We start from the raw sequence: 14,493 nt of genomic DNA on the forward strand, positions 1-14,493 counted from the left end.
TGTTATATCCATTTAATGTCTTTGAATTTTAGCTTTGAGTCTGCAGAAACCCAGCAGTCTCAATTAGGAACTTCAACTGAGTGATATGTATAGTAGAAGCTGACGCTGGAGGCTGTATCAAGGATTTGTTTTATGTGGTGTGGGAGTTCAGAGCTCTGAAGTTAACCAGCACAAGTGGATCGCACTGTGGCTGTTTTTTAAGAGGCGGCATTAGGTGGTTATTCACTGTTCTCCGGTAGCCGGGCTGTTAATTTTATGTTTGGCTGTGAGAAGGGTGTACTTCTTGGGGTCTGTGAATGAGCAGGCTCTGCTAATAATAAGCAGGAGTGCTGTAAAATAATTCTGCAATGTATAGTTGTACCCTGGAGATAAATACATTGAGAAGGAATATGATACACATGCCAGATCAAAAATTCTAAAACAAATTAGCTGTTTTCTCTGACTGGGGGTGGGGGGTGTCACTGTATGTCAGTGCTGAAAAGCAGCAAAGTGAGAGGGGAGGGGCTGTGGCTCAATGTGTAGAGCATCTGCCTGGCATGCAGAAGGTCCCAGGTTCAGTCCCCGGCATCTCCAGTTAAAGGGACTAGGCAAGTAGGTGATGTAAAAGACCTCTCTGCCTGAGACCCTGGAGAGCCGCTGCCGGTCAGAGTAGACAATACTGACTTTGATGGACCAAGGGTCTGGTTCAGTAGAAGGCAGCTCTCATGTGAGAGACATGTACTATATTTTGTATTCTAAGAAGCCCTTTCAAATAAATAATGCTCCTTTAAAATAAATTGTATTATATATCTGCGTGTTGCTATTTCACATGGAGCTAAATGCTTGTGGCCCAGAGTGCATAGGGGAGGGTGTTTCTGGGGAAGCAGTAAGGGACACGCCTGTGTGGCCTGAAATAGAGAAGAGTGAATTAGACACACAATGGCAATGTAAATGTCAAAAGCAAGTAAATGACATCAGCAGGCATGATTGGATTGGGTGTGATATTCAGAGGGGTAGTAGGCATGGAGAAATCAGCGTTGGTAATGAGACAAAAATCCCAGATCTCTGTTCAGTCCAGAAGAATGCATTGTCTTGAGCTTCATTATTAGTTGTAATTCAGCAGTCTCTTTCTAATCCCCCTTTGAAATCCCTTTGTAAGAGGTGGTAAGCTCTCCTTCACTGGAGGTTTTTAAGAAGAGGTTAGATGACCATCTGTCAGCAATACTGATTCTATGACTTTAGGCAGATGGTGAGAGGGAGGGCATCTTGACCATCTTCTGGGCATGGAGTAGGTCACTGGGGGTCACTGGGGATGTGGAGGGGAGGTAGTTGTGAATTTCCTGCATTGTGCAGGGGGTTGGACTAGATGACCCTGGCGGTCCCTTTCAACTCTATGATTAAAATGTTAAAATGTTCCCCCACTGGTTTCTGAATGTTGTGGTTTCTGATGTCAGACTTATGTCCATTTAATCTTTGTTGCAGGGACTGGCCTGTTTGTCCAGTGTAGAGGGTGGAAGGGCATTGCTGGAATGTGATGGCATAAATCACATTAGAAGATGAACAGGAGTGTGAACCTGAAATAGTATGGTTGACGTTGCTGGGCCCGGTGATGGGTGTTGCTAGGATCTAAATGACAGCAAAGTTGGTTTGTTGCAGGCCTTTGTACCAGAGACCATGCTTCTGTTAAGTAGTTTATCATTGCGGGTAAGAAGTTGTTTTAGGTTAGCAGGCAGTCTGTAAGGGTTGTTGATGTTTCTCTGCATATCACACCTAATCCAATCACGCCTGCTAATGTCATTTACTTGCTTTGACATTTACATTGCCTATCTAATTCACTCTTCTTTACTTAAGGATAGATGGAATCACATTTTAGCTGTATCTGAAGAAGTGAGCTGTGGCTCAGGAAAGCTCATACACTGCCAGAAAATTTTGTTAGTCTTTAAGGTGGTACTGGACTCTTGCTCTTTTCTACTGCTGTTGACAGACTAACACAGCTACCCGTCATGCTGACCCTGGTTATGGGCTTTAAAGTCTGGGTATATACAATTGAAATCTTGGGGCAAAGTGATGTATTGGTTAGAGTAACGGTCAAGAATTTCTAGATTCGATTCCAGTAGCACTTTAGAGTAGGGTTGCCAGCTTTCCAGGTACTAGCTGGAGATCTCCTGCTATTACAACTGATCTCCAGCTGATAGAGATCAGTTTGCCTGGAAAAAATGGCCACTTTGGCTATTGGACTCTTATGGCATTGAAGTCCCTCCCCTCCCCTCCCCAAACCCTGCCCTTCTCATGCTCCGCCCCAAAACCAGTGGCGAAGAGGGTCCTGGCAACCCAACTTTAGAGGCCAACAGTATACAGGGCTCTGGGAGTAGCAGTAGGGTTATGCTTATTAGATTTCTTTTAGGAAACAGAGCCAGCTTCAGGATCAGTACAGTTTAGTACCCAAGACTGGAAAACAGAAACTTCATAGTTTCTATGAAATATGCTATCTTAAAAAGTAGGTTCTGCCATGGTCTACTACATGGCACTGTTACAGCAACCGCCTTTCTTTGGGATTTCATATTCAGTGAAGTTTTCCAGCAAAGCATGCACCATCTGACATAGCATATAATTATTTGGTTTAGGGGTTTTTTGTGTGTGTTTTTGACTGGCTAATTTTGCCTGGCTATATTTAGTGATCAAATCTACTTGCTTCATGCAAGTAAACACTGTTGTCTTTTCCATTGGAAGGAAACATCTTTCTATAGGGATAAGAGTGAGTGCAGAGTAGGATTTCCTGGGGAAATTGATACTCCCTGTAACCAGACAGTTGCTTTGAACTTAATGGGAAGAGAAAAAAAAACATTTTTCTTAAAACACACAAGTCATATTGGGATTTCAAGCTCAGCGCTATTCTATGTACATTTTGGAGGGAGGGTTTCAAACCATAACACAGTGTTTGAAAAGACGCAGCAAGGATTTTATGGACATATCTGCCAACATCTTAGATTATGAAACGGACACACACTTGGATTTGGATGTTATGCTCTGTAGGGCCAACCTACCCACAGCTGTTATTGTCAATGGCTGAACGGTGAGTGATCCTGCCAGTTCTTCACCCTCAACTACCATGTTTTTTAGAATACTTGAGTGAGCGTAATACTCCCATAGTTTAATATGGCTATGTCCAGCGTGGTGTAGTACTTAAGAGCAGTGGTTTGGAGCGGTGTACTCTGATCTGGAGAACCGGGTTTGAGTCCCTAGTCCTCCACATGAGCTGCAGACACTAATCTGGTGAACCGGGTTGGTTTCCCCACTCCTCCACATGAAGCCAACCGGGTGACCTTGGGCTAGTCACAGCTCTCTTAGAGCTCTCTCAGCCCCACCTACCTCAGGGTGTCTGTTGTGGGGAGGGGAAGGGAAGGTGATTGTAAGCTGGTTTGATTCTTCCTTAAGAAGTAGAGAAAGTCGGCATATAAAAACCAACTCTTCTTCTTCCCATAAGCCGTGACCTGGATGACCCAGGGTAGCCCGATCTCATCGCAGGATTGGTCCTAGGTAGTATTTGAATTAGAGGCTACCAAGGAAGCGCATGGTCACTACACAGAGGCAGGCAATGGCAAACCACCTCTGTTTGGTCTCTTGCCTTGAAAACCCTGTGGGGTCACCATGAGTGGGCTGTTACTTGACTGCACTTTCCACCACCGCAACACATAAGCACAGATGTTCCTGTTGGGTTGTTGATGAACATGCATTCTCCACTTGCACATGTATTCACCACTTAAAAATTGTGTTCATATACTAGGTGGATTAACTGGGTTTTGGATGCCATTGCTTTCGGCTACAAGAGAGTGGCGCACCTGAGATTTCTTTGTGTTTGCATGGTTCTTAGAGGATGATTATTACATTCTCTGTAAAAAAAGAGCACCATTACTTTGGGGGCATGTCTCTAACCTGATTAGGGTTGCCAACCTCCAGGTACTAGCTGGAGATCTCCTGGGATTACTACTGTTCTCCAGCCGCTAGAGATCAGTTCACCTGGAGTAAATGGCTGCTTTAGAAGGTGGCTTCTATGGCATTATACCCCACTGAAGTCCCTCCCCTCCCTAAACCCCGCCCTCCCCAGGCTCCACCCCTAAAATCTCCAGGTATTTCCCAACCCAGAGCTGGCAACCCTAAACCTGATACCATATATAAAATAGCAGTAGTTATTGGCCAATTGGCTAGCCTTTGTAGTTCTGTGGAAAGCTCACTACTGAATCACTGAAACACATTTTACAAACATTGACTATGGTTGACTTGCTAGATCTCTTTAGCAGTCAGTCCGTCATATCGACACTGCTTTCAGATTTGTTTTGGTGGGGCAAGAGGGGGGGAAAGGCCAGCTGAGCGAGGCCTTTTAGCTTGGTATATTAAATGGAGCTAATAACACTTCAAGTTCAATTACCCTTTCTAGTACTCCTTGGGGAGAAATGGCTTTGAAAATTGTTAGGACACTTGAAGGAGAGTATATTAGTGAGCATTTGAATTTTTTTTTTTTTACATAAAGTACATTTTGAGCTTGAGTTTCAGTGTTAAATACCCAAAGCACATTTTGCAGTGTGCTACAATGGCCAGGATGAAGGCATACCTCTCCTGATTTCTAACCAAGGTTAGTGGTTTGGAAGCAGGATCACGTTGCTGGGCCCCTGATTGGCACAGCCTGGCAAGAAGAGTAGAGCACTTAGCTAAGATTAAGAGAGAAGTATTGTAAAAACAGCTCCCTAGAACTGGGGTTGCAATCCTCCAGATGAAGCCTGGAGATAGTCCAGAATTACAACTAGGGTTGCCAACCTCCAGGTAGCAGCAGGAGATCTCCTGCTCTTACAACTGATCTCCAGCCAATAGAGATCAGTTCACCTGGAGAAAATGGCCGCTTTGGCAATTGGACTCTATAGCATTGAAGTCCCTCCCCTCCTCAAACCCTGCCTTCCACAGGCTCCAACCCAAAAACCTCCTGCCGGTGGCAGAGGGACCTGGCAACCCTAATTACAACTGATCTCCAGAGTTCAAGGGATCAGTCCCCCTGGACAAAATGACTGCTCTATGGTTAGCCTCTATGGCACTATTCTCCACTCTCCCATGGGTTCATCCCCAAATCTCCAGGAGTTTCTCAAGCCAGAGTTAGCAACCCTAGGAACTGTCTCTTCTTTACCCTTCTGCTTCTAGTATACCACTTGAACTATGGAGAAATTTTCTTTAGCCTCTTGACTAAATGTATCTTTGCGGACCTCCCATGTTCCAAAGCTCTCTAAGATCTCTTGGGAGATACCCTGGTGGCCCAACATCACGAACAACAAAAACATCCCTGTCGTCTTGATAACCAGGCCAAAGTTCTATTTCACTTCTGTTCTAGCCATGATGTGTGTTTGCCACCCAGTAGCCAAGGTCCATGTGCTTGCCTCCTTTCATTGGTATGGCTCTTCCCTATGGGTAGTGACTTGCTGGACTGGTGCCATATTGCCCTCTAGTTCCTCTGCTCTGGAATGGCCTTTGGGCATTTACATTAACCAGGATTAATGTTAACCTGAGTCTCTTCAACAGGAGTTCCCAGCCAACTTCAAACCCTCGTTATGCTGGAAACCTGGCTGGTTGAAGTTGGTACAGGCATAACTAATGTTAAGATTGGGTGCTGGGTTGACAACATAGGTGAAGAAAACCCCTCGTTTTCTTGATTAGCGTCAGAAGAAATTGTAATACTGTTGCAAAAGAAATACCAGATCTGGTATTTTGGTGGGAGCATAGAGAAAAAGGAGAAAGAGACTGGGCTATCCTTAGCTATTCTGCTGTATCCTGACACCTGTGAAAATGGCCTCTCTTAGGGTTACCAACCTTCAGGTGAGGCATGGAGTTCTCCAGGAATTTGTCCAGACTAAAGAGATCAGTTTCCCCGGAGGAAATGACAGCTTTGCAGTGCAGATCTATGGCATCAAATTCCGGCTGAATTTCCTTCCATTTCCTGTCTTCTGCAGGCTCCACTCCCAAACCTCCAGGGATTTCCCAAGGTGGAGTTGGCAACCCTCTCCTCTCGGCAGTGCAATGCAGTCTAAATTTGCATTGGGAAGAGAGTTGCAGACTCCTGAAAGTCAGGAAGTACAGGCATCATGCCTTCCTTAGGGCTTCCTTTTAACTATCCTGGAATATCTTTTTCACAGCTGCTGTCAAAATGCAAAGTAGGATTGTTAAGTTGTAATTCCGAGCCGAAATGAATTCCTATGAAATGAATGTGGCTTTCGTCAAAACAAATGTATGTTTGGCTTACATTTTTAAATCTAATGAATTCAAGTGTTCTGGCTTCTGTCGAGTTTATGGACTGAGTGGCACGTGTGTTGTTAAAATAGGAGATGACCTTTGAAAATTTAAAAGCACAGTATACTGACTTGTCATCAGTATGAAACCTGGAAATCCTTACTGGACTATTTTACTAAGATAGGTCTACACTTGCCCCATTTTACAAAGCAAATCTTGTATCTGTTGTTAGATTCCAAACATTATTCTCTCTCAAGGTGTGTTCCTTTCCTCTCTGCATATCTTCCTTATCTCTGCCCTTTTGACTTCCTGTGCTATAGGAATGGTTTGTTTCTTTTACATCTTCGAATGTTGGCTCTTGGCTGTTCTTGTCCTGTTTCATGTTCTTTTTGGGCTGAAGTTCCTTGGAGTTCGCGTTCACCTCTTAGATTTACATCAATAGCAAACCTGATGACTTCTTCTCCATCTGTGTCTTCCCAATGCTTGACCTCCTTTCCCTTGAGACTCCCCTCCAACCAACCACTCATGGAACCACAAGAAGAGAACACCAAATTCCAGAGCGTCCCTTGCTCAGAGCAGAAAGATTTTAGTGCTGTTCGGGGGCCCATTGCAGGAACCTGTCGTAAGGACAAGATGATGCATCTCTGGTATAATACAGACTGTGCTTTGCTAGGACTGCCAACCTCCAGGTACTAGCTGGAGATGTGCTATTACGACTGATTTCCAGCCGATAGAGATCAGTTCACCTGGAGAAAATGGTCACTTTGGCAATTGGACTCTGTGGCATTGAAGTCCCTCCCCTCCCCAAACCCCACCCTCCTCAGGATTCGCCCCCAAATCTCCAGGTATTTCCCAACCCAGAGCTGGCAACTCTATGCATCGCACTTAAACATCTTTATTTGTCCACCAAGCCTAACTGATGGAGACAAAGCAGAAATGATGAAGTGGCAGAATGTATAAGCATATGATTCTAGGACTGAGCTCTATTGGCTTCTCTTTCTAGGTCTATTCCTATTGTCAATGTTCTGTCCCTATCTAATACATGTGTGCTCCACTTGGGAAGGTAAGCCCCAATTAGGTAGGAGTGAGCAGTCTGAGGCTTACACCCTAGCCTCCCTTGTGTGAGGGGCTTCCACTCACGGAAGTGTAGGAGGACAATTTTTGCTGATAGCTCATCACCGAGAACCCACCTTCAGCCAACTCCTCTAACCTGTCTTTCATGTTAGAAAGAGAAACTGTACATATAAGTAAATAAATTTTTAAAAAACAAAAACACCCTCCTTGGGGTTCCTAGGGGTCCACTTACTCATGGAGTACAATTTCAAGGGTCACAGAAGACTGCAGCTAGAAGCAGGAAAGATGCCAAGCCCAGCCCAGTTTACACTGCATAGAACTTTTCAGATTTTTCTGCGGACCTAGAGGGTCCCCCAAGTCTACAGAAACATCTGTTTGGGGTGAATGTGCCACCTCTCCGTGGATTTAGGTATCTGCAGATAGGGTTCTCTACCTTTTAAGGAGAATGAAACTGGCTTACAATCTCCTTCCCTTTCTCTCCCCACAATGGACATGTTGTGTGGTAGGTGAGGCTGAGAGAGCTCAGAGAGAGCTGTGACTAGCCCAAGGTCACCCAGCTGGCTTCATGTGGAGGAGTGGGGAAACCAACCCGGTTCACCAGATTAGCGTCCACCGCTCATGTGAAGGAGTGAGGAATCGAACCCGGTTCTCCAGATCAGAGTCCACCACTCCTAACCACTACACCACACTGAAGGGCGTAATTCGGTTTAGGATTGCCCTGTTAAAACTTCTGCTTTTTCTTGGTCCATAAATGTTGAGCTAATCAAAACTCCCTTTTGTTTTGAAAATTCTTACCTGATGCTTGGAGGTATATCAGAATATCTGTATGTCACAGTCCAAACTCTTAGCCTCTAACACGGCATATAGAAAATTTTCTTAAGGCGTTTGGTCTGCCTAGGGTTACCTGGTCCCACTTCACGCACCAGTGGGAGTTTTTTTGGGGTGGAGCTTGAGGAGGGCGGGTTTTGGGGAGGGGAGGGACTTCAATGGCGTAGACTCCAATTGCAAAAGCAGCCATTTTCTCCAGGTGAACTGATCTCTATCGGCTGGAGATCAGTTGTAATAGATCTCCTGCTAGTACCTGGAGGTTGGCAACCCTAGGTCCGCCCCCCTCTTGTGCAAGCAGAAGGCATTTCGGGTTCAAGCTGTATACACTAAACTGTGTCCTGAGCCATTCCTAAGGGTGCAGGGGAAGAAGAACAGAGGGGAACGGAAAGGATGTCATTCAGATTATTTCCGAGCTCAACAGTGGATTTGAAAAAAGCCAAGCCATTTTCCAATTTCTCCAAATTGTGATTGATGAAGAACACCTTATTAAAGTTCTAAATTTTCAGCAGTCTCTTGGTGGTTCATATTCAAACAGTATATTACATTTTCAATCTGTATTTGAAAACGGCTCTCGTTTTCTTCCTCTGTACTCTACGTCTTGCTGTGCTACCCTTTTACTATATCCGTTTCAATGTTTTTCATATCACCCCATAATTTTGTCATATATTAGTGAGTCTAATTAATTTTTTTTCCATTATGTCACTTGCCTTTGTGACGGATAGCTTCTTAAAGCTGGCTATTTCTGTATCATCCCATTTTTATAAGCAAATGCTTTTGCCAGTAACTTGGAGATACGTTGTAATTTTCCACTGCTAATGAACGGTTTGAGGGTTTTTTTTCTTTGAGTTACTGTTCCTGGCCAGAAACCTTATCTGTCTGTAGAATTCAGGAGAGGCTTGTGAAAAGACTAATTTAGAAGCTAGAACATAGGTGTCGTTCACGGAAGGAAAGATCGTGATAAAAATGGTCGTTAGCTTTTCATTGCTGCTTTCTCTCTTAAAGTCTATTTTGTAATTTCACCAGGGTGCCAGACGTTTCGTTTTTCCCTTTAGAAATATATTAGGGATTTATTCCGCTGCGCACTGCACGCTCAAAATCTGAACCCAAAGATCACAAAAGCACAGCATTGTTATTGTTGATACCTTAAAATGTCTGTTTGGGAGTACCCCCTAGGTACTCATGCTCCTTTACCCTTATTCTGCTCTTCCTCCTCTTGCGCTACGCCCACCCCCTCCGTTTTCAAAGCTAGCATTGCATCTGGCTGACATTTTTGCTAACCATGGTTAGCTCCTAACTATAATTTGCAATTATGGGGAAAATGTGATTTGAACTAACCAATGTTGGTGCAGACTTTAGCCTGATACGAGAGAGAGGGTAGCTCACCTAGAGGAGGAAGGAATGAAAAGTGTATGAGCCCAAGAATGGTATCAAGGGAGTTTGCAAGCCCTGTATCCTAATCATAATTAGGAGATCAGGCAGCATTATGTATCTGTTGCGTTTAGGTGCGTATGACCTGCAGTGGTGAATTCACACCGCTCCTTTGAGGTGGAATCTTTGACTTAAAGATCTTTTATTTACTACTTTAATTCCCCCCATTACCTTTACAGTTGTACAGGACAACTCACATTCAAATAAATGATACTGTCGGGTATCATTAGCCCATGTTGTAGATCTTTCTGTCTGTTTCTTCTCTTTAATCCAGTTGTTTTTGTTTCCTTTACTGTAGCGATCTCCTTCTTTCATCTGGTTGACATTCATTCTTTTTCCAGGTATTGTTCTCGGTATTTCTTCTGTGTCATGACATGTTCTTTTTTTCTTCTTTTCTGTATGCCTCATGGCTCAGACCAACAAACTTTTTGCAATTTATATTTATTTAAATTAAGAAATCCACCCGTGTCTGTTTAAATTCACAAAGCAAGCATGCTTTCTCAGGCTCTCTTAAAGTTAAGATGCACCTAACTTACTAATGTGTAAGTGATCCTGAATTTGCTTTCTTGCTAAAGAACCTTGCTGGGTCAGACGGAGATCCCTCAGTCTTTCCAAGAACCTCAGAAACCAGTCGACAGGCACCTATCAGAAACTGTCTAGTGGTCCCCCAGAAGATCAAGAACTATCTCCTTCTCAGCTTTTGTTAGATACATTATAACGGCAGTTGAACTCTTATGTCAGGCTATGTTTGTTTATTGGCTTAGTATTGGCTTAGTTTACTGGCTTACATCTCTCTGCCACCTGGCTAACTTTGCCAAAAGAGTTTGGGAGAAAATGTGCCCGTTGGTGCAAAACGAACCCTACAGTGTCCCATATTGGGCTCAACTGGCTTTGTATTGTCCATAAGAAAGAACCACAAGCTTAGACATCGCTCTTCCATGCGCCCTGTACATAGTGAGTCCAAGTGAGTATCCTATCTTCTGCTTCCTCCATGTAAATGGGAGCAATGATAAATTTATGTTCTCAGGTTTAGTGAGTACTTGATAGGGTTTAGAAATACTCAAATACAGATGGATAAATAATAAATAAAACTCCCCAGGATTTACATCAGGATAAAGTAGTTTTTGGAAATGTTTTTTAACCAGAACATAATATTTTTTTCTGTTAGTGTCAGATAGCACAGAGATGTTCATACACAGAACAGTATATTATCCAGTGATCTGAGCCATTCCTGAAGTTTTCCTCTGGAACCCATTACCTCAGATAATGATATGAATGCTTTGAAGTATCCCTGAAGATGAGATGATTTTGGCCGTGAACTGTTTACTCAAACGGCTTCAAGTTCGAATAAACTAGCTTTGGAAACATTTGGGGCAGTTTTTTTGGGACCAGAATAATTCTTATTAAAGTATGTTTTACCTGAGAAGGGCCTTGGGCTCTTTCACTCCAAGAATATTGTACGTACAACATTTTTTGCTTGCCTTTCTCTAACAAAAGGCTTTAGGAATGTCCAGCAGTCTCTTAATACTACATCAACCAGAGATACCACAAACATTTGTAGGGAACTTCCTTTACGAAGCAAGTTTTAAAAACCATTACAGGGTTGTCTAGTAAAATTTCTTTTCTGTTTTAGCAGGGTGTTCTATCCCCTTTGGTCTGATAGCAGCCCTTTATTTTTTATTATAACTAGCACAACGTTTGTCAGGAACGTGAATGTCGGGCAGAGTACATTCATTTTGAAAAGTTCTTTGTTTTCAACAGTTTACCAGCTCACGTGTTACCCATGTGTTTTGCAAGCTTCCTGCATTATGTTCTTCTTCAACACTGTAAGCAAAGAACGAGAAAAACACTCTTAAAACAAAAATCTTTACATAAAATGAGTCAGCTTTGGTGGGACTGAATTCTAGGAAAAAGGTCAAAATGTTGTTTAACTGGAAGGAGTTGTGATGAACTGTGCATGCATCTTGTTATTTTATGAGAGATTCCACAGAATTTAAAAAATAATCCAGCAGGAAGAATAGGAGGGGGCTTGAGGAGAGAAACTGGTACTTTTTGGCTTGAATTGGTCAAAATACTACATTTGGAGGACATTGATTGATAGGGTCGCCATGAGTCGGAAGTGACTTGACGGCACTTAACACACACGTAGAAATATAAAATCGAAAATGAAGAAGCTAAGGATCTAGGACCCAGGATCCAGAGACCTTCTGTTGAGCATATAAGGCCTGACTAAAACATGCTGCTTTTCCTTGTCTTGGCTAGGGTCATGTTTTGGGAGGAGTGAGAGAACTAGATCAGCTGCCTTTGGTGGTGTTTCCATTTCTTCCATGGCTATCATGCCAATATGGTGTGGTAGTTCATGTATTGGACTAGAACTGGGAGACCCAAGTTCAAACCCTTACTTTAGCATGATCCGGGGCTACGGCTGCCAACTCCAGGTTGGGAAATTCCTGGAGATTTTGGGACGGATCCTGGGGAGGGTGGCGTTTGGGGAGGGGAGGAACCCCAGTGGGGTATGATGCCATAGAGACCACCCTCCGGAGCAACCATTTTCTCCAGGGCAACTGATCTCTGTCGTCTGGAGATCAGTTGTGATACCAGGAGATCTCCAGCCCCAACCGGGAGGGTGGCAACCATAAGGTAATAGAGAACAGATTTGTGAGTGTGTGTGTCTGTATGAATTGTACTTCTTTGTGCAAAGGTGGGTGAGGAAATAAAAGCCCACCCATATCTTTAGTTAAGCATTGGAAGTCAGGAAATGACATACGTTCTGCCGCAGTGAAAAAATTAAATACCAAAATAAAGAAGGGGGGCATGAGATTATCAGCCACTCCTGAACTGATGGCATGTGGAGTCAGTGGGGTAGAGGCACAGCGGTTTTAAGCCGAATTGCGCACGCCGTTAAAAAAAAGCCGTTTCGTGGTTTTTTTTGTTTAACGGGGGTCTTTAGCCCCATAGGGAACAGCGAGGCTACCCCTGCTAAAAAGCGGGCACAGCACCGCCGTTCCTTGCGCCGGCATACCGGGCCGAACCGGGATAGGCCCCGCCCCTGGAACGCCCCCCTGTGCCGGCGCGGCCACTGTATGCCGTGGCCTGTGCTATGGAGAGGCCGTGCCGGCAGAGGGTGCTTGGGCTCCGGTGGAACCACCCTCCCCGGCAGCATAAGTGCATGTAATCTTGTGATTACACGCACTCACGCTGGCTGCGGCGTTAGGCCGCCTCCTAAGAGGTTTCGCCCCCCCCCCCCCCCCAGGAATGGGCTGTAAGAGATTCTGACCTAGCTGGTAAGGTCCAGTGTCTCTGCCTATCAACTTTCTTACAGGACTAACAGCAGTGGTAGATTGATTGCAGGGAACACATGAAGCTGCCTTATACTGAATCAGACCTTTGGTCCATCAAAGTCAGTATTGTCTACTCAGACCGGCAGCGGCTCTCCAGGGTCTCAGGCTGAGGTCTTTCACATCAAATACTTGCCTGGTCCCTTTAACTGGAGATGCCAGGGATTGAGCCTGGGACCTTCTGCATGCGAAGCAGATGCTCTACCACTGAGCCATAGCATTTTTGCCTGCCCCATGATGAAGCCCTTCCTGAAGTTTGAGTGGGATGGGCAAAGTGGCATCATCAACTGAATTTGCTGACATCCAAACCGAAGTCTGATTTCCCAGGAACTGTAGCCAGTTTCTTGCTGGTGAATTTTCCATCACCGCCCCAGTCAGCTTCATGTCTTTGCAGAGACGAAGTGAGAAGTGACCCTTGCCTCAACTGTGGGATTGTTGGAAATCTCTCAACAACCTTTTAGAACAAACAGAACTCGGTGGTTTGTTTCATGTACACATTTGACATTTTAATTCTCAGTTGCTGTTTCACGAGATTGTCTTCCTGCTGCCATCTGGTGAACAAATTCAGTGAAGGCACCTGGTGATTTTTTGTTCGTTAAAATTTAGTTTAGATTCTTGTGGAAGTTTTCAAATATCGCAGCGTGGCTAGTGATCCACATAGAGTTATAAGGCCATTCGGCAGTAATTAAAAGTTAATTACCTTTGGGTACTGACGAGAGCAATTTTTTTGACATTTCAATTGAGAATTGTACAGAATGGTTGCAGTGGAGGTGGGGATGGAAGCTGTGTGTGTGTGTGTGTGTGTGTTAAGTGCCGTCAAGTCGCTTACGACTCATGGCGACCCTAAGAATAAAAGTCCTCCAAAATGTCCTATCTTTGACAGCCTTGCTCAGATCTTGCAAATTGAGGGCTGTGGCTTCCTTTATTGAGTCCATCCATCTCTTGTTGGGTCTTCCTCTTTTCCTGCTGCCCTCAACTTTTCCTAGCATGACTGTCTTTTCCAGTGACTCTTGTCTTCTCATAATGTGACCAAAATATGATAGCCTCAGTTTAGTCATTTTAGCTTCTAGGGTCAGTTCAGGCTTGATTTGATCTATAACCCACTGATTTGTTTTTTTGGCAGTCCACGGTATGCGTAACACTCTCCTCCAACACCACATTTCAAAGGAATCGATTTTCTTCCTATCAGCTTTCTTCAGTGGATGCTTTCTTCCTATCAGCTTTCTTCCTAACAGCTTTCTCCAATGGATGGAAGCTAGAAGTCGCTATATCCACCATCATTAGTCTGTGGTACTCAAGAATGTCATAAAGATTTACCATCTCCTGCCTTCTTACCCCACTGCTCCCCAATCTATGCTGGCGTGTCTCAGTGGATAAGGATTTGGAGTGAGATTCTTCTGTTTTCATGAGGCATTGTTACTCTTCACCCATCTTGGCTGGTCCTACCCTTGACGTGTGCTTTGTGACCTCGGGCAATTTGCCTTTCTCTGCCTCAGAGTCAGAAACAGAGTCAGAATGGTCTACTTTATTTAAGTATTTATATCCTGCGTCTTGCAAGAAAAATACCTGAATAAGCCAG

At 44.1% G+C, this 14,493-nt stretch overlaps 1 protein-coding gene and 1 non-coding gene across 3 annotated transcripts in view; one reads left to right on the top strand and one right to left on the bottom strand.

Moving 5' to 3' along the window:
• Positions 1-14,493, top strand: part of INPP5A (inositol polyphosphate-5-phosphatase A) — a 321,869-nt gene that overhangs the window by 40,063 nt on the left and 267,313 nt on the right. The gene's annotated exons all lie outside the window — the stretch shown is intronic.
• Positions 13,065-13,133, bottom strand: TRNAA-CGC (transfer RNA alanine (anticodon CGC)). The gene has a single exon. It is a non-coding gene; the product is annotated as a tRNA-Ala (tRNA).

The sequence above is a fragment of the Euleptes europaea genome, chromosome 5 (genome assembly GCF_029931775.1).
Source record: "Euleptes europaea isolate rEulEur1 chromosome 5, rEulEur1.hap1, whole genome shotgun sequence".
Taxonomy (NCBI): domain Eukaryota; kingdom Metazoa; phylum Chordata; class Lepidosauria; order Squamata; family Sphaerodactylidae; genus Euleptes; species Euleptes europaea.